The sequence below is a fragment of the Monodon monoceros genome, unplaced genomic scaffold (genome assembly GCF_005190385.1).
Source record: "Monodon monoceros isolate NGI ecotype Baffin Bay Population unplaced genomic scaffold, NGI_Narwhal_1 Super_Scaffold_2, whole genome shotgun sequence".
NCBI lineage: Eukaryota > Metazoa > Chordata > Mammalia > Artiodactyla > Monodontidae > Monodon > Monodon monoceros.
The window spans coordinates 3332410-3352131 of NW_021703776.1; positions in this window are offsets into that span (position 1 = coordinate 3332410).

Below are 19722 nucleotides of genomic sequence, written 5' to 3' on the forward strand. Positions count from 1 at the left end.
TTCTTTTGCACATAGCTATTCAGTTTCCTCAACAGTATTTATTGAAGAGACTCTCTTTTCTCCACTTTTCTCCACTTTATATTCTGGCTCCTTTGTGTTAGACTAATTGACCATATTAGCATGGGTTTATTTCTGGGGTCTCTATTCTGTTCCATTGATCTGTGTGTCTGTTTCTGTACCAGGATCATACTGTTTTGATTACTATAGTTTTGTAGTATAGTTTGAAATCAGAGAACATGATACCACCAGCATTCCTCCTCTTTCTCAAGGTTGCTTTGGCTACTCAGAGTTTTTGTGGTTCTATACAAATTTTAGAATTGTTTGTTCAAATTTTGTGAAAAATGCCATCAGTTTTTTGAAAGGGATTGCATTGAGTCTGTAGATTGCTTTGAGTATATGGACATTTTCACAATATTTACTCTTCCAATCCATGAGCATGATATAACTTACTATTTGTTCATGTTGTCTTAAATTTCTTTCATCAATGTCTTAGAGTTTTCAGAGTACAGGTCTTTTACTTTCTTGATTAAATGTATTATTTGGTAAATTAATCCTTTTAAGGCAATTGTAAATTGAATTGTTTTTCTTAAATTATCTTTCTGAGAGTTTGTTATTAACATATAGATATGCAACAGATTTCTGTATATTATAATAAATTTGTATTCTGTTATTTACTGAATTCATTTATTAGTTATAATAGCTGTTTGGTGGAGTCATTAGGGTTTTCTATATATAGTTTCATGTCATCTGCACTTTGTGGCAGTTTTACTTCTTCTTTACGAATTTGAATACCTTTTATCTCTTTTTCTTGTCTGATTTCTTGTCAGATAGAACTTTCAGTACAATTTTGAATAAAAGTGGCAAAAAATATGCATCCTCATCTTGTTCTTGATCTTAGAGAAAAAGCTTTCAACTTTATACCATTGAGTATGTTGTTAGCTGAGGATTTGACGTATTTGGTCTTTGTTATGTTGAGGCTTTATTATGTTTATTTTGTTTCCTCTGTACCCCCTTTGTTGAGAGTTTTTATCATAAATGGAGGTTACATTTTGTTAAATGCTTTTTCTGCATCTATTGAGATAAACATATGATTTTATTCTTCATTTTGTTAATGTGGTATATCACATTGATTTATTTGCAAATATTGAACAATCCATGCATTCCTGGAAAAAATCCCATTTGATCATGGCATATAATCTCTTTAGTGAATTGTTGAATTTAGTTTGCTAATATTTTGTTGAGGATTTTTGCATCTATATTCATGAGGGGTATTAGACTGTAATTTTTTTTTTCAGCATCTTTCTACGATTTTGTAATAAGGGCAATACTAGCATAGTAGAAAGAGTTTTGAGGCCTTGTTTCCTCTTCAATTTTTTGAAATAGTTTCAGGATAGGTATTAACTCTTTTTAAAATGTTTATTAGAATTCACCTGTGAAGCTGTCTGGTTCTGTACTTCTGTTTGTCAGGAGGTTTTTGATTACTGATTCAATTTCATTACTAATGTTTATTCTGTTCAGACTATCTATTTCTTCCTGATTCAATCTTGGAAGATTGTACATTCTAGGAATATATCCTTTTTTTTTTTGATTGTTCAATTCATTGCCATATAATTATTCATAGCTGTCTCTTATGATCCTTTGTGTTTCTGTCATCTCAGTTGCAACTTCTCTTTCATTTCTGATTTCATTTATTTGAGGCCTTTGTTTTTTTTTTCTTGAACAGTATGGCTAAAGCTATATCAATTTTGTTTATCTTTTCAAGCAAGCAGCTGTTAGTTTCATTGATTTTTTCTACTGCTATTTTAGTTTTTATTTTATTTATTTCCATCTTATCTTTATTATTTCTTTCCTTCTACTGACATTGGGCTTTGTTTGTTGTTTTTTTAATTCCTTTAGGTGTAAGGTTAGATTGTTTATTTGAAAAATTTTGTTTGCTTGTTTCCTGAGGTAGGCTTGTATTGCTATACACTTCCTTCTTAAGACTGGCTTTGCTGTTTCAAATAGATTTTGGAATGTTGTATTTCCATTTTCATTTGTCTCCAGTTATTTTTTGATTTCCTCTTTGATTTCTTCAGTGACTCATTGGTTGCTTAGTATCATGTTGTTTAGCCTTTCTGTGTTTGTGTTTTTCCAGTTTGCTTTTCGTAATTGATTTCCAGTTTCATATAATCATGCTCAGAAAAGATGTTTGATATTATTTCAATCTTCTTAAATTTATTGAGACTTGCTTTGTGGCCTAGCATGTGATCCATCCTGGAGAATGTTCCATGTGCACTTGAATGTGTATTCTGCTGCTTTTAGGTGGAATGTTCTATATATATCAATTAAGTCAACCTGTTCTTATGTGTCATTTAAGGCCAATGTTCCTTGTTGATTTTGTTTGTGAATGATCTATACATTGATGTAAGTGGGATGTTAAATTCCCCTACTATTATTGTATTACTCTCAATTTCTTCCTTTATGTCTGTTAATATTTGATCTATGTATTAGAAGCTCCTATGTGGGTGCATAGATATTTACAATATGATAACCTCTTGTTGGATTGTTACTTTTATCAGTATGTAATATCTTTTTGTCTCTTGTTACAGTCTTTGTTGTAAAGTCTGTTTTGTTGGAATTAAGTATTGCTATCCCAGCTTTCTTTTTGTTTCCATTTGCATGGAATAACGTTTTTCCATCTCTTCACTTTCAGTCTATGTGTGTCTTTAGTTCAGAAGAGACTCTTGTAAGAAGCATATTTAGGTCTTTTATTAATCCGTTCACCCACTTTATGTCTTTTGATTGAAGCACTTAATTCATTTACATTTAAAGTTATTATTGTTAGGTATGTACTTATTTCCATATTTTAAAATAAATTTATTAATTTATCTATCTATCTATCTATCTTTGGCTGACTTGGGTCTTTATTGCTGCATGCCAGCTTCCTCTAGTTGTGGCCTTTGTTGTGGTTCATGGACTTCTCATTGTGGTGGCTTCTCTTGTTGTGGAGCACGTGCTCTATGCGGGCAGACTTCAGTAGTTATGGTTTGCAGTCTCTAGAGTGCAGGCTAAGTAGTTGTGGCACATGGACTTAGTTACTCTGTGACATGTAGGATCTTCCTGGACCAGGGCTCGAACTCATGTCCCCTGCATTGACAGGTGTATTCTTAGTCACTATGTCACCAGGGAAGCCCTTTACGTCCATTTTGTTAATTGTTTTCTGTCTGTTTTTGTAATTCTTCTCTGTTCTATTTTTCTCTTCCCTTGTAATATGATGGCTTTAGTGTTATTTTAACTTTATGATTGATTAAGTTGGAGTGCATTCTAAAATTCCTACATTTTTATGCCCACTTCCCTGTTTATGGTTTTTTGTTGTTGTTGTTGTTGTTGTTTTTGCAGTATGCGGGCCTTTCACTGTTGTGGGCTCTCCTGTTGTGGAGCACAGGCTCCGGACGCACAGGCTCAGCTGCCATGGCTCACGGGCCCAACCGCTCCGCGGCATGTGGGATCTTCCCAGACTGGGGCACAAACCCATGTCCCATGCATCGGCAGGTGGACTCTCAACCACTGTACCACCAGGAAAGCCCTGTTTTATGTTTTTGACGTAATATTTTACATCTTTTAATTTTGTGTATTCCTTAACTAAGTTCAGTGAGAGCTTTATAACTATTACTTTGAAATTTTTATCTGTTAAATTGTTTCTCTCCATTTCATTTAGTTTGAGTTTTTGTCTTGTTCTGTCTTGTTTGGAAGATACTTGTCTCTTAATTTTGCCTGACTCTCTGTGTTTGTTTCTATGTATTAGGTATATCAGTTAGATCTTCCAGTCTTAAAAGAGTGGCCTTATGTAGAAGATGTCCTTTGGGGCCCAGTGGTGCAATCGTTCTTGTTTACCAAAACTTTAGAGGTATCCCCTGTTTGGGCTGCATGCGCCCTCCTATTGTGATCGGGCAGCATCTGCTGCATGTGTGCTGGTGGGTGGGCTGATCCCCAGCCTGGCTAGCTGCATGGCTCAGCTGAAACTGCTGTAGACTCCATGGTAGGAGGTCTGGCCCCTGGTGTGAATATCCATGAGGCTTGGTTGTGACTGCTGTGGGTACACTGGAGGGCAATGCTGGCTCCAGCAAAACTGGCTGTGAGGCTCAACCATAACTTTTGTGGGTTTGCTGTTGTGTGAGGCTGGCCTCACAGAAGGTGAACTGCTTAGGAAGGGTGGTGGTGGTGTTAGCCGGCACAACACCACCCTGGCTGGTGCAGGATGAGAGTTGCTTTAAAGAGGCCAGTCTTTGGGTGGGCAGATTGTGTGGGGCTGGTCCTCAAGGGATTGACAGAGTGGTGTGCACAGTTTTAGGCTGAAGGAGAGTGACAGAAATGTTGTCCACTAGACTGAGCTAGCTACATGGAAGGAGAGTTTTAAAAAATGCACCTGGGGACATCCCTGGTGGTGCAGTGGTTAAGAATCCACCTGCCAATGCCAGGGACACGAGTTTGATCTCTGGTTCAGGAAGATCCCACATGCTGCACAGTGACTGAGTCCATGCACCAAAACTACTGAGCCTGCACTCTAGAGCCTGTGTGCTGCAACTACTGAGCCTGTGTGCTGCAACTACTGAAGCTCATGCACCTAGAGCCCATGCTCCACAACAAAGGAAGCCACTGCAATGAGAAGCCCGTGCACCACAACAAAGAGTAGCCCCCACTCGCTGCAACTAGAGAAGGCCGGCACACAGCAACAAAGACCCAATGCAGCCAAAAATAAATAAATAAATAAATTTATAAAAAATGCACCTGCTAGCACTTCTGTCCCTGGAGAAATTTCCACCAGATTCCTGCCCCTATGTCACCACCCTAAAATTAGTCAATGAATCTCCTTCTCCTATGACCCAGCTGCTTTTCAAGCTGCTGCCTCTGTTCTGGGATTTGGTGCAAGTAAATTTGTTTGTGAGCCCTTCAACAGAGGAGCCTCAGTTCCCCATAGCCCTCTAGTTTTCCCAGATGTAAATTCTGATGGTTTTCAAAGCCAGAAGTCATGGGGGCTTGTCTTCCCAACTGGGGAGCCTGATGTGGGGCTTGGACTCCTTGTTTCTTTGGGGGAGGCTCCATAATGGTAATATCCCCCCTACTTGTGAATCGCTGCACTGATTCTGACTGGACCGTATCTCTTCTCCTCTTCTCCATCCCCATGTGGCCTTTTCTTTATATCCTTAGTTGTAGAAAACCTGTTCTGCTGGTCTTCAGGTCATTCTCAGAGATAGTTGTTCTATATGTAGTTGTAGTTTTGGTGTGTCCCTGGGAGTGAGTGAGCTCAGGGTCTTCCCACTTTCCATAGGCTGATTATTCAAAAGGCCTTAATTTCTGAGTAGATTTTAACAGTGTAAAAGAGTGGATAATCTTAAGCTGAACTGTGACAACTCTGTGCTTTTTTCTGGTATGCCTGGAAGTCTGGTACTGACCTTTGTCCAAGATAAGAATGAGATGTGCTAGCTGGTGAATTATAATTTGCTGCATAGAATTTGAAACTTCCCTGGAGGAGCTCAAGGTTAGTGTCTCTACATTTTTCAGAAATGTGTTGATTGGGGGTTTATACCTGTGTACACCAGGTCATTCAGTCTGACTTTGTTATAAGACCAGTGGGATATATAGACCTCACTGGAAACTTTTGCCTGGGGTTTCCTGAAGGCACATTTCCTCATGGATATTTTCACTCATATTCTGAAGGTGAAGCTTCTTTTTGGTGACCAACCACTCCAGATATCTGGACTCAAGAATTTCCTAGAATGTGGAACTTTAGGTGCTAATACTAGGGAAGTCCCAGGAATAGTATGAGTTGGTTACTCCAAGTTACATTCTGTGCATCTGAGGAAGGACCCTGGGGAGTGAGCAGGATGCTTGTAATACTCTTAGGTACACGATGCCTGCCTGATTTTTCTCTGTGTTCTTTCTCTGTGTTCTTTCTCTGTGTTTCTCTGTGTTCTTTACTTTAGCTTTACATGAATTCACCCTATGAAGACTTGTGAGCCCTTTCAGCGATCCTACTCTATGAAACAGGTGAAGCATTAGAAATTTTTAAAAACAAATGCTCTGACTGGTAGGCAGTAAGTAAGAATTTTGTTTTTAGAACTTTTTTCACATGTCCCTGGGAAGGCTATTAAGAAAGATTATTCAACCTTTTTCAAGAGAAGAGTCATATTTTTACCCTAAGCCTAACTTTTCAGCTGTACACTTATAGTCTTATGACTATAATAATAGGATATCGGTTTTACCATCATGTAGTGTTTTTGTATTGCTTCATAAAAATTTTTCATGCATTTTAATAATTTTATTTTACAACAACCCTATGAGGTAAATGGGGGAGTTATCTCCATTTTGCAATGAAGAAATGGATTTACAGTTACATGGGTGGGAATAGAATCCAAGATTCAGTTTGTTTGGTGGTCTTCTCATAAATCTACTGAGCCTTATGCATAAGAGTATGGTTTGGTGTTATTGTCATATATATAACTATGTGCTTTCAAGTCCTTATCTAAATGGATCTTGATACAAAGTCTGTATCTTGGGCTGAGAGAAAGGGAAGGAAGTAAATTAATATTCTTAGCTCTCCCACTATGTGTCACGTCTATTTTTTTTGTTTTTGTAAATTGTACAGAGCACCTTACTTCAATGTCAGAAATTTGATACGAAGATGGAAATATCACCCAAATATTATTGACACATTTGCTGGGGTTAGAGGAGATAGTAACGTTTTTGAGCTCCCACAGCTGGTAAAGCCACTTATTTTGTTCCCAAATACATATTCTTTGTAGTTTTCCAAAACGGTGACATTGTGCAGTTTGATAGGACTTTGACACCTGGCTGATTAAAAATCCAACTATATTCAGCATCTAGTTGGAAACATTTTAGCAAGCAGTTTTTTCTTATGACATTTCACTTCACTGGGCAGTGGGGCTTTACTTGTTCAAAACTCATCCTCTTCAATTGTCTCCCTTTAACCCGTAAATTGATTTAATGTCTGCTTGACAAATTCCCCATATATCAATTCTAAAGACTAATACATAGAATAATTTTCAAAACTTGAAAAACAGCCTCCCATGTTCCTTCAAGTCTTCTCTTCTATAAGCTATATATTCAAGTTCCTTTGACTGTGCCATATACGACTCATTTTCAATACTATTTCCCATTTCAAAAAGCTCTCCTCTGGATCCAATCCAGTGTGTCAATGTCTCTCTTGCCATGTGTCACACACCCCTGTGTACAGTCTTCTTTACATGCTCTGGGGTATCATTCTGCTATCTGAACCTTCTTTTTCTGCAATTTGGGAACGCATTTGAACTGGAGTCTCTCAAGTACCTGATAAGTCTTTGCAATCCTGTGATGTTGGTTGAGGAGGCACAAATATCAGTTCATAGTTTTATATAGATCGATACATAGGTATATATATATATATATATATATATCAAATTATGTATAGGCACATATATATAAAGAGAGATAGATGTAGTGATGGATAGATATAGATAGAGACATGTTAGATAGATGGCTAGATACCTTTGAGCCAAGCTGGGACATTATTTCACACCCATTTTCCATCTTGACTTTTCCTTCAGTCCTATATCTATGAAAGATGAACATTCTAGGAGAGAGTGATGCTATGCTTTACTTTCTGTCATAAAATGTGGAATAGTAGTAGTTCAATAGAACTTCTACCTACAAATTAAGAAAATAATTCAAGAATTATAAAATCAATCAGAATTATAAAAGCAAAATGTCTTCATGAAATGTTTGTGTTATACAGCTTTTTTTTTGTACTGAATTCTGCTTTAGCATAAAAGAACAACCCAAACTAAAGGTCACAGTAAAAAAAAATAGCTGGATTTATAGTGTAAATATTGTGAATAAATTGTTCATAGTATTACACAGTAATCTTTATGTACTCAATCAGATGAAAATTTCTTTTCAATCTTTGTAATAAGAGAAGTTGTAGCTTACTACTTCTATATCTGTTTATATACACTTAACTATACATAATTATATCTATCTATTTATCTATCCATCTATATATCTGCCTATATTTTAACTTCTGATCACTGTGAATTAAGACACTAAATTTATTTTTTCCATATTTATTGTTAGAAAGACTACAGGCAAACCTGATGTTCAGACGCATCAAATGTGTAAGTGAAGATGACAAACAAGTGTGCTTAGTTTTTATTCATGGCTCTATTTAATATCCACATTCTTGTTTTACTATTTTCATTTGATTAACGCTTCAATAAAGCTGAGTGACTGTGTTTTATTATCCATGTTGAAGTAGAGATTTTGACACTACTTCCAGTTCTTCTTTCTGGTCTGGGACTCATGCTCCTCTACCTTCTGCATTCTTAACTCCTAATGGATAGAGTCCACCACCTTCAGATAACCACCATTTGTCAACCAATCAATCAACTATTGATTCCCAAACAGTCAGGATGTCAGTCCACCTGAAATCCCTCACCTGCGGGAAACCTCCTGGGTTTCTTCCTCTTCTCCCCTTGTTTCTTCAATGCCTTCTGGGGATACATCCTTAATAACTAGCATGCATACATGCCCTTAACTCACGCTGTGCCTCTGGAGACACTAAATGAAGGCATTGTTTACAATATCACATATGAATTATATATATATATATATATATATATATATATATAGTCTTTATGTCAAATATAACTTTTAAAGCTCACTTTTAATAATTGGAAATACTTACAGTTATTGGTAGGAATTGGGAGGAAAGTGATGTACTGGGAAGGGTATAAAAAGGATGGAGGGATGGTCAATTCTCTGACTATAGCTTCTTAGATTGTTGACATTTGGAGCTCCATTAATGTTTCATATTTTACCTCCCCTCCACCACACACCATATTCAACAAGGATGGGGAAAAATCTCCAACCTGAAAGAGAAACAAATGTACTTACTGTTTTTAAAATGAATAAAATTGCCACACTGGTTGGAGAAACAAAAGCTAACTCAAGTAATATTTGCACACTGTACTTTGACTCTATACCCTCAAGCTAAAACAAAACAAACAAACAGAAAAATGATAATAACTATTGGCTATTTTTTTCTTTTTTTTCTTGCAGATATATAGGTTAGCTATTCTGAAGTGACCTTTTGTACGTTCTAGGACTGAGCTAATAATATCCCATTGTGGATAATGGGAACTAGGTTTCTCACTGTCAGATATAAATTATAAATATAAAATGAATTCTGTGGTACTGCATTGAAATCAAAGGCACCAATATAAAATCATAGTTTTATATAGATGGATAAATAGATAAGATATATTTATATGTTGAAATATATATATACAGATATAATTATATATAGATATAGTTACATAGATCAATTGTTGTATATGAATATAACTACATCTCAGTTTCACTATAGATAGATATAGAGATGAATATATATTGGGTATAACTATCTATGGCTACATAAACTATGTATCTGAATATATTATCTATATCTCTATCAAAATATGCTATCTATAATATGTATCTATGTATCTATGTATCTATCTATGTATCATCTATTAGCTCTGTTCTCTCAGAAGGGCTAGGAGAATTATACCATAGTAGTAATTAGGAAACCTAGTGTCCATATTCACTAAAAGGAACCAAGCTTCCTTGGAGGAAGGGTTAATGCTACGGCTGGGGCAGAGAAAGGACAAGATGAACCTGCAACATCTCTATGTCAGAAAGTAAGGGAGATGCTTAGGGACAACACACACACACACACACACACACACACACACACACACACACACACATGCACGCATACATACCAGAGCTGGATTTAGGGACTCCTATCAGATAATCCTGAGACAATTTGCATGCCAAAATAAGTATTAATTTATTATTACCTATGAAATAAAATAAGAATCCATGTGTTTATACTTATACAAGAAAATGCTGGGGAACTTTTTCTTACATTGGAATGTCAACTAATATTTACAGAAAGAATGATAGAATTAGGAAACTACAATGTGGTAACCATCACAGTAATAATTGTTTTAGGTAAGGCACATCAGTAGATGCTAAAACTAGTGGGAGAAAGTTTGAAGAGTAACAGGATATTTACACGTTATCAATGTATCTATAAACAGATACTTTATTATAAAAGGAAAAATAGAATTTTACAGTGGAGTGGTATGGCAGACATGAATTTAATCAAGTAGTTGACATAATATGTATTGAGACAAATTGATATTTTGTGACTTCTGCTATGAGACAATGAGAAGATCACCATAACACTTCTGGGATATTTCTGACAAAAGTGAATAAAATCTATTCAATGATGAGGAAACATAAGACAAATTCAAATTGATGGGCATTTAAGAAAAATAAATTTCCTGTACTTATCAAAAACTCAGTCATTAAAGGTAAAGTGAAATTTAACAAAAGTTCAAATTAAATGAGTTCTGCATAATATGAGAGGAACATAATAACTGAATGCAACTCACAATCTGTGTTTCTATAAAGAAAATTATTGAAATAGTCATTAAAATTTCAATAATGTTTATAAATTAACTAATAGTGTTGTATCAGTGTTAGTTTTCTTATTTTTATAACTGCATTGTGATTATGTGAGGGAATATCCTTGTTAATTGAGGAACACTATCTCTGCAACTTATTTTGAAAGGATATGCAGATGCATAATAGGTATATCTACCTTCCCACGGGAGGAGACAAGTCTAAGGCAAATGTAGGAAAATGTTAACATTTGAAGAATCTGTGTGAAGAGTATACTGGAATTCTTTATACTAGTCTTCTAATTTCTATGTATGAAATTATGTAAAATGAAAAAATTTGCATAACCTATTATACATCATTTATTTCCCCAAATTTTCCAGTTTATTTGACTTTTAACATTGTTATGACTATTATTTATCTATGGAGGTTTTCTCTATACATTTGGCTTGGCTATTATGCTTTTCGAGTAATTTCCAGATTGCTTAGAAATTCTTCTTCCACCTAAGGTCAGATAAGTAATTACCTACTTTCATATATACCATTCTTATTAAAATCAAGGCATCTTGATTGTAAGATTCACAATTATTTTGTGCACCACTAAGAAACAAAACTATGACATGCCATTCATTGTAATGTGTATCATTATTTTAATGATATTAAAATGTTGAAATACACAGATGTTAGAACCAACAAAATACAGCATTTCCTTAATTATTTTGGAAACATTCAACTCTGAAATTCATCTAAAATGTATTTTGGCATTTGTTATTACAGATTAATCTGAGGCTCCTTTATCATCCAATTATATATTTTTCTAATATCTTCTACTGCTTTTCCACTTACTGAATCTGCCTTTGTCTTTTCATAGAGAAATGTAAACTATTAATCTTGTTATTGAGACTCAAATATTAATCTTACTTTTGCCAATTTGTATAATGATCTATGTGTTTTTTTTTGTTTTTTTTTTTTGTGGTACGCAGGCCTCTCACTGTTGTGGCCTCTCCCGTTGAGGAACACAGGCTCCGGACATGCAGGCTCAGCGGCCATGGCTCACGGGCCCAGCCGCTCCGCGGCATGTGGGATCTTCCCAGATTGGGGCACAAACCCGTGTCCCCTGCATCGGCAGGCGGACTCTCAACCACTGCGCCACCAGGGAAGCCCCACAATGAATATTTGATGTGGAATTCTGATTATTGTATACCCATCTCTCCAGGAAGCCCAGGACAAGTCTCGCTTGCTGTTACAGTCCTAATGTGGTGCCACATTCTTCCTCAGAATTTGTTAGAATGATCAGAGACACACTTGATTCTGATCAACTTTCCACCCAACTACTAAGCTAGTGCCATTGGATGGAATACTGAGCCCCTCTGGAAAATTCTTCTTTTACTACTTCCATTATCCATACTTTCAAGCAATTTCCTGAAGAAGAGGCACGACTCTTCTAAACTACTGAGCCAATAAGGGAAATCTGGTGTATTGGTATTGCAGCTCTACCTCATCATTATAGTAAGCCAAGGAGGGAAGGGACCAGTCAATTTCTGAGGATGCGACTTTGTCTGCAGAGAAGTTCCTTGTTTTTGAAGCAGTATTCCTCACTCATGGGTTTCTACACCTATATAAAATATTAAGAAATAAAACTGTCATTAATAACAGCAATAGAAAATGACAACAACATGAAATATGTTAATAATAAAGACTGAGTCATCATCACAACCTCTCATACGAGATAGATTCATGTGGCTCACATACCAGTTTCAATGTTCTTAACGAGTTAGGGGACACGGTCATCTGCTGAGGAAGCAAAGGCAAGTGTTGGGTATGGGGAGAGTAACAGAGTTTTGTAAAGGCTGTAAAAAGACAAAATGAGTGGATAAATGAACTGCAGAATAATATGAAGTTTGCAGTATTCAATTAAGAACACAGCTGACATTCAATTAAGAACATATAATGACACAAACCATATCTTTAAGGTAAAGTTGCTTCAGTACCCTTCAGCCCTGGTTTAGTCACATAAAAGGCAGACTTTTGTTTCCTTCCACATCAGAAATCCTTTTGACAATATGTGACTATATCCTTGAATACTTCAAAATGGAAAGGAATTAACTTCATTGTTACAAAAACGATTTCATGGTTAAATTGTTCTTATTTTAGAATCTCAAATACTGAGGCAAACTATTCTTTTTTTAACGTCTTTATTGGAGTTTAAAAATTTATTTTATTGAAGTATAGTTGACTTACAATGTTGTGTTAGTTTCTGGTGTACAGCAAAGTGATTCAGATATATATACATATATATATTCTTTTTCATATTCTTTTCCATTATATTTTATTACAGGATATTGAATATAGTTCCCTGTGCTATACAGTAGGACCTTGTTGTTTATCCATCATATATATATATATATATATATATATATATATATATATATGTGTGTGTGTGTGTGTGTGTGTATGTATAGTTTGCATCTGCTTACCCCGAACTCCCCATCCATCCCTCCCCAACCTCCCTCCCCCTTGGAAACCACAAGCCTGTTCTCTACGTCTGTGAGTCTGTTTTTGTTTCATAGATACTGTATGATATCACTTATATGTGGAATCTAAAATATGGCACAAATGACTTATCTATGAAGCTATTCATTTTGTAAATTTTTATCTGTTGCTTCTAGATCTGCTCCCTTGGACATTCTCATTATTTCTTGATTACTTTTATATCAGCCTCTTCTGATAAGCAGATCCTGTTTACTTGTGACCCCATCCCACCTCTGGGATGGCAGAGTCAGCAGTATTATAGGACCTACACTTGTCCTTGAAGGAACAGTGGGCTCTGCTTGTGGCTCTTCCTCCTTCGAAAAAAATTTAAGTATAGAGTTTATTGTGATAAGTATCTAAACATATTTATCATTGTTTCTCATCTTTCCCAGTCAGCTTCTTTAATGTTTATTATATTCTTCCTCGATACAAAATTCTCAAGCTAAATTTTAAAAAATAATTTTCACACAGACAGAGGAAAAAATGATGTTTCTAATAAAGTTTAGGAATAAACAAAAAGGAGTAGGAATGATAGCTCTAGGCAGGCTTAGTGCCCGAAGTTATTTCTTTAGTTCCCAGATGTATATTTTTAAATTAACTGAATCATAAAATGAGCTGATGTCTTGAGAGGCAAAGGAAAAATACTTTTTATTGGCTAACATCTGAAAGAGATTTCTTATAGTTTATATGCTTGCAATAATGAACCAAGCCTAGGAAATAGTGAGAAGGTAACCTACAGAGGAAGCACAATGCATAAACAATACATAGTGTAAGCTCAATGTCCATGTAGAAATTGTTTACAGTAATCCTGCTACAAACCCAACAAAAAAGAAACAGTTTAAACTTACATTACATTTAAGTTAATGTTGTTATACAGGGTAATTTAACAAAGAGTTACAGCCTCAAGGTATAGTGTTAGTCTATACTATTTAGTTATAATTTACTTACAAGAAAGATAAAGACTCCAGTGTATTTGCAAGATCAAGAGGATATATAGCACTAAGAGATACACATCTGGAGAGCCATAAAAGTAAGCTTTTTGTACCTGAAGTTGAGATGTAGAACACAGGCTGTGTTTATGGACATTTTTACCTTTCGAATTGGGCTGAACATACCAGAATTAATTGTACAGAGCTGAAGGAAACAGGGCATTGAAGTATTCCGTGCAGAGAAAAACTGGAGATCAGTGGCATTAAACCTAGATAGTAAGAGCGTCTACTCTTTGTCTCCATATAATATTTTAAAGTAAACTTCACCTATTCCAATCAATTCACTGTCTGAAGAGGAGATTTGGGAGTATTATTCTCTTTTTTCTTCACTGAGTGAAATAGAAGCTCAATTCCTTCAACCCAGCTTTCCTGATCCATCATGAATGGATGCTGACAAACTTTCAAGCCATCATTCCAGCCCTTTGCCTGCTATTCGCCTCCACCAAGTTGAGAGTACAGCCCAACTTAACAACTCAGCACCCAGCTCGATTCCTCCTGGACGGACCGCAGTTGGGTAAAACCCAGAAAACCGTGACACCCAACGTGAGATGGAAAATCTCCATGTTTCACAATGTTTTTGTTATTATTATTAAAGTTATTTGGACTGAACAAATCAAACGTCAAACATTTCAGAAGATTTAGGATAAGCTTTGATATGCCCTGTGCTTGGCATAGTTTTAGACCTAAATTTAAACATGTAAGGAATTTTCTCTCTCTCTCCCTCCCTACATACCCACTCACGCCCCCACACACACTTAAACGGAATTATCTAAATATTCATTATTAGACAGTTAGCCCTTTAAATTCCATATGTAAAATAAAATACTAGATAGTCATTAAAGATGAAGTGCAGCAACATTTTAATTTTTTTTTTTTTCTGGAATAAGTTCACTTAAATAATAAAAGTGTTTCTCTCTGGTTACAGTTTTTAAGGCACTTTATTTTAGAGAGATCAAATGTCCTCCCTTCTTTTCTATATTGTAATAAGAAAGCTATAATTCATAATTAATATTAAAGTATGTGATGCTTTATATTGTTTACAACATAGAATATACATACATAGAAATTAATTAAATATAAAAATAATTATGGTCAAGGGTTTGTTAATTTCCCTTGTCTTTTTTCGAGTTTTGCTATTTTATTGGTCCAGAACTCTTTCCCCCATTTTTCTGGATATACTTTTCTTACGAGGAACACACCCTATCTGATTCAAGCTTTCCATCTCCAGGCACCAAGGTGGGATCATGAATCAAGCCTAAACAATTCTGGCTCCACGGGTTGCTGTTAAGTCTGGGATTCCAGCAGCCCTCACTCTTGCCATGAGGAAATAAGCTTTCTTATAGAATTAGGTCAATTAGAAATATTCAGAGCCCCAAAATGAAGAAAGGGAAAGACGTGTCCCAAGCAACATTTTGAGCTATTGTATTAGCTGCCCCTAAAACCAGTCCACATCCCAGTAAGGTAAGTCAACTTGGGGCCTTTCACTTAAGTTGACCTGAGTTGAATTTGCATCATTTGCAACTGGAAGTCATTGCCCATCTCTTGTATTTAAGTATTTCAGTATTACATTGTTTTAGATCCATTGGAGATTAAATCTTTGATCCATATGCCATCACTGTATAATAATAAATGAAAATAAATATGCTCTTAATTCTATTTCATTATTTTATATTTTGTTCTTTAAGCTAGCTTATGTGTAGTTTACTCCCTTATGTCCAATTTTGCTAAAGTTTCTCTGGTGTTCATTTTTTATCTTCTTTTTATAAAAACACTGATTTGAAAGGTTCATTCATCTCTCAAGCTGTTGAAATATTTCAAGTAATTTTTTTTTAGAAAGGACACGTGGGTGTTACACTTTCTTAGTCCTTGCTTGTTTAAATTCCTTTGTTCCCACACATAAATGATAGTCTGTCTGAGGATAGAATATTTGCTTCACAATATAAAAGCCTTTGAAGCTGTGGATATTAGGATTTTTGGAAGTCTGAAGGCAAACATTTTTCTTTTGTAAAAACCTATTTTTTCAGGGCTCTTGTAATTATTTCTTAATTACTTAATAGTTCTATATCTATTAATGGAATTTAATTTGTAATAAAGAATTACCTTAAAAGAAATTTCCAAACTTATCTGACTTCAATAGTGAATTCTATTGTCTTTAAATAGAAATAATAGTAATACTGCATTAGCTCTTCCACAGAATATGAGATAAGGAATCATACCTTCATACTTTTCTTTTAGAGTCATAAATAACATTGATATTAAAAAAAAAAAAACTGACAAGTACTGTATCTGATTCTGGCCATAATAAAGTATCTATCACCAGACAAGCCATTCTGCCTTTGAAAACTATGCACCTGGAGAGAATATGAAAGCAGTCTTTTCAGAGATTAGATAATGTGACCTCTGAGAAATGGGAAACAGGCAAGATATCAAAGTGGCATTCTGGCTAGAAGTACATTCCAAACTGAAGCCCAGGAAGGAAGGACCTAACAGTAAAACAATCCTGCAGAGCTGAGGGGTAGAGAAGAGACCTCTGCGAGGCTGAGCCACCGGCTTCTGTGCCGCCTTCACGGAGACAGGGCTACACAGAATTCACAGAGGTGTCACGAAGTCAGTGACTGCATGCTTAGTTGTCCATGAAAAGGGATATTTTGTGACCTGGAAGAGAACAGTCACTAGGTAACTGTAAGGTGAACAGAAATTCCAAAGGTGGAAGCTGCAGAGAAACAGAGGTGTGGGGCTTGGACTCTCAGAACGCCTTGTATCAGAATAATACCAAGTCAAACTTGTGTGCTTTTCCTGCCAAGGCCTAAAAACAAGCATCAAAATGGTCAGTGGAGATTAACTGCCTTCCAAGAAAAAAAAAAATCAACAGCTTTTAAAGGCATAAAACACAAATAAATCTCAGTTCTTTAAAACACTGTACCCAAAGTTGGGGCTAATATATTACATACCAGGAAAAGAGCATACAAACAGACGCAGAAATGATAGCAATATTGAAATAGGCAATTATTTTATTTTATATTTATTTATTTATACAGCAGGTTCTTATTAGTTATCCATTTTATACATATTAGTGTATATATGTCAATCCCAATCTCCCAGTTCATCACACCACCACCCACTCCCGCTTTCCGCCCTTGGTGTCCATACATTTGTTCTCTATTTTAAAACATGTATTATATTCCTACTTACGGAAGTAAAGAAAATGACAAATATAATTAGTGAAGAGAGTATAATATCAGTAGGAAAATATTAGAACAAAATTGAAATCCTTGAACTGGAAAGTAGAATATGTGGAAAAAAATCATTCAGTGAGCTTAACAGCATATTGGAAACTGCAGATAAAAAGATTTAAGGGGATGAAGACAGGTAAAAAATAGTGAAGAAAATGAACAAAAACTGGACCACCTGAGGGCAATACCATTATCAAACATACGTGCAATTTGAGATTCAGAAGAAGAGGAAAAAGAGAAACTGGGGTAGAAAAAACCTGAATATGTAATAGGTGATATTTATTCCAAATTAGAGGAAAAAAAAGACACACACACACACACACACACACACACACACACATACATACACACACACATACAAGAGGCTCAATAAATCCCAATCTAGGAAAGGTCTCCAAAAACCAGACCAGGGCTCACTAGAGTAAAAGAAGACAATAACACAGAGGGAATAGTAATTTAAAATCCACTGATTCTCATTGAAAAGAATGCAGGTCAAAAAAAAATGGAGTGAAGTAAGGAAAAAAAATCTATTCAACTAGGATTTTTCTGTATAGAGAGAATATATTTTAAAAAATGAAAATTAAGTAAAATGATTTTTTGATATACAAGAATTGAAAAGATATTTACCATGCAGATAGATGTTCAGCATAGAAAATTTTAAGGGGAGCTTTTTAGGTTGAAGGAAAATGATAAAAGATGAAAATTTGGATCTAAATAAAGGAATGAAGAGCACTGAATATGTACACATATTGATACAGAACAGTTTAATGTTCATATATCTTACATTCTCTACAGGAAAATAAATTGTTTAAAGGCAAATTAATAACCATATATTACAGAGTTTATAATACATGTAGATATAATACGTGTAATGACAATGACACAAAAGCCTAGTGGGGGTGGTTTATACATTATATGTGAAATGTTATAATACTAATTCATGAAAAACTGGCATAAATTTAGAACAATTAATACATATGCAAATACATTAAAAAGGAAGAGGTATAGCTAAAGTCCATTAGCTTTTAAAATAGAATACTATAAATAACAACTCATTCAAAGAAACCAGGAAATAATAAAAATATATATATATTAGACAAATTGAAAACAAGAAAGATGGTACATTTAAACCCATATAAACATATATGATTACATTATATGTAAAGAACAACTCAAAATAAATTGGAGATAATGTCAGACTGGATAAAAACAAGAAGAAGACATACTTTTACTTTAAAGACAAAGATGGTTTAATATTTAAAGATGGAAAAAAAAGGTAAACCACACTAATCCTAAGAAAGCTGTAGTGACTATGTTACTATCAGTAGATTTTGAGACAAGGAGTCTTACCATGGTTATGGTTTTCATCCTTCTTTAACACATAGAACATATTTATAACTTGATTTATGTCCTTGTTTGTTAGTGTCGTTATATCTGTAGTTTCAGAATCTATTGATTGAATCATATCACCCTCATTCTTTGCATGCCTGTTAATTTTTGTTTGGAATCCAGAACTTGTAATAACTTCAAAATAACTTCTAGTGATGGAAAATAAATAATCTGAAATAAATTATAAACTGGGTCTTTATTCCCATCTTACCCCTAGGTTCTTCATGATCTTTTTTTTTTTTCTTAGATTCCATATATATGTGTTAGCATACAGTATTTGTTTTTCTCTTTCTGACTTACTGCACTCTGTATGACAGACTCTAGGTCCATCCATCTCACTACAAATAACGCAATTTCGTTTCTTTTTATGGCTGAGTAATATTCCATTGTATATATGTGCCACATCTTCTTTATCCATTCATCTGTTGATGGACACTTGGGTTGCTTCCATGTCCTGGCTATTGTAAATAGAGCTGCAATGAACATTTTGGTACATGACTCTTTTTGAATTATGGTTTTCTCAGGGTATATGCCCAGTAGTGGGATGGCTGGGTCCTATGGTAGTTCTATTTTTAGTTTTTTAAGGAACCTCCATACTGTTCTCCATAGTGGTTTTATCAATTTACATTCCCACCAACAGTGCAAGAGCATTCTCTTTTCTCCACACCCTCTCTAGCACAGACCTACTAGAGAATGGACTTGAGGATATGGGGAGGGGGAAGGGTAAGCTGTGACAAAGTGAGAGAGTGACATGGACGTATATACACTACCAAATGTAAAGTGGATAGCTAGTGGGAGGCAGCCACATAGCACAGGGAGATCAGCTCGGTGGTTTGTAACCACATGGAGGGGTGGGATAGGGAAGGTGGGCAGGATGGAGACTCAAGAGGGAAGAGATATGGGAACATGTGTATATTTATAACTGATTCACTTTGTTGTAAAGCAGAAACTAACACACCATTGTAAAACAATTATACTCCAATAAAGATGTTTATATATGTATATATATATATATACTGGGTAAGATTAACAGTTTAGACATTGCAGTTAAAAAAAGGTGTGAAAATTACAAAGATACTATAGCAAAATAAAGCACA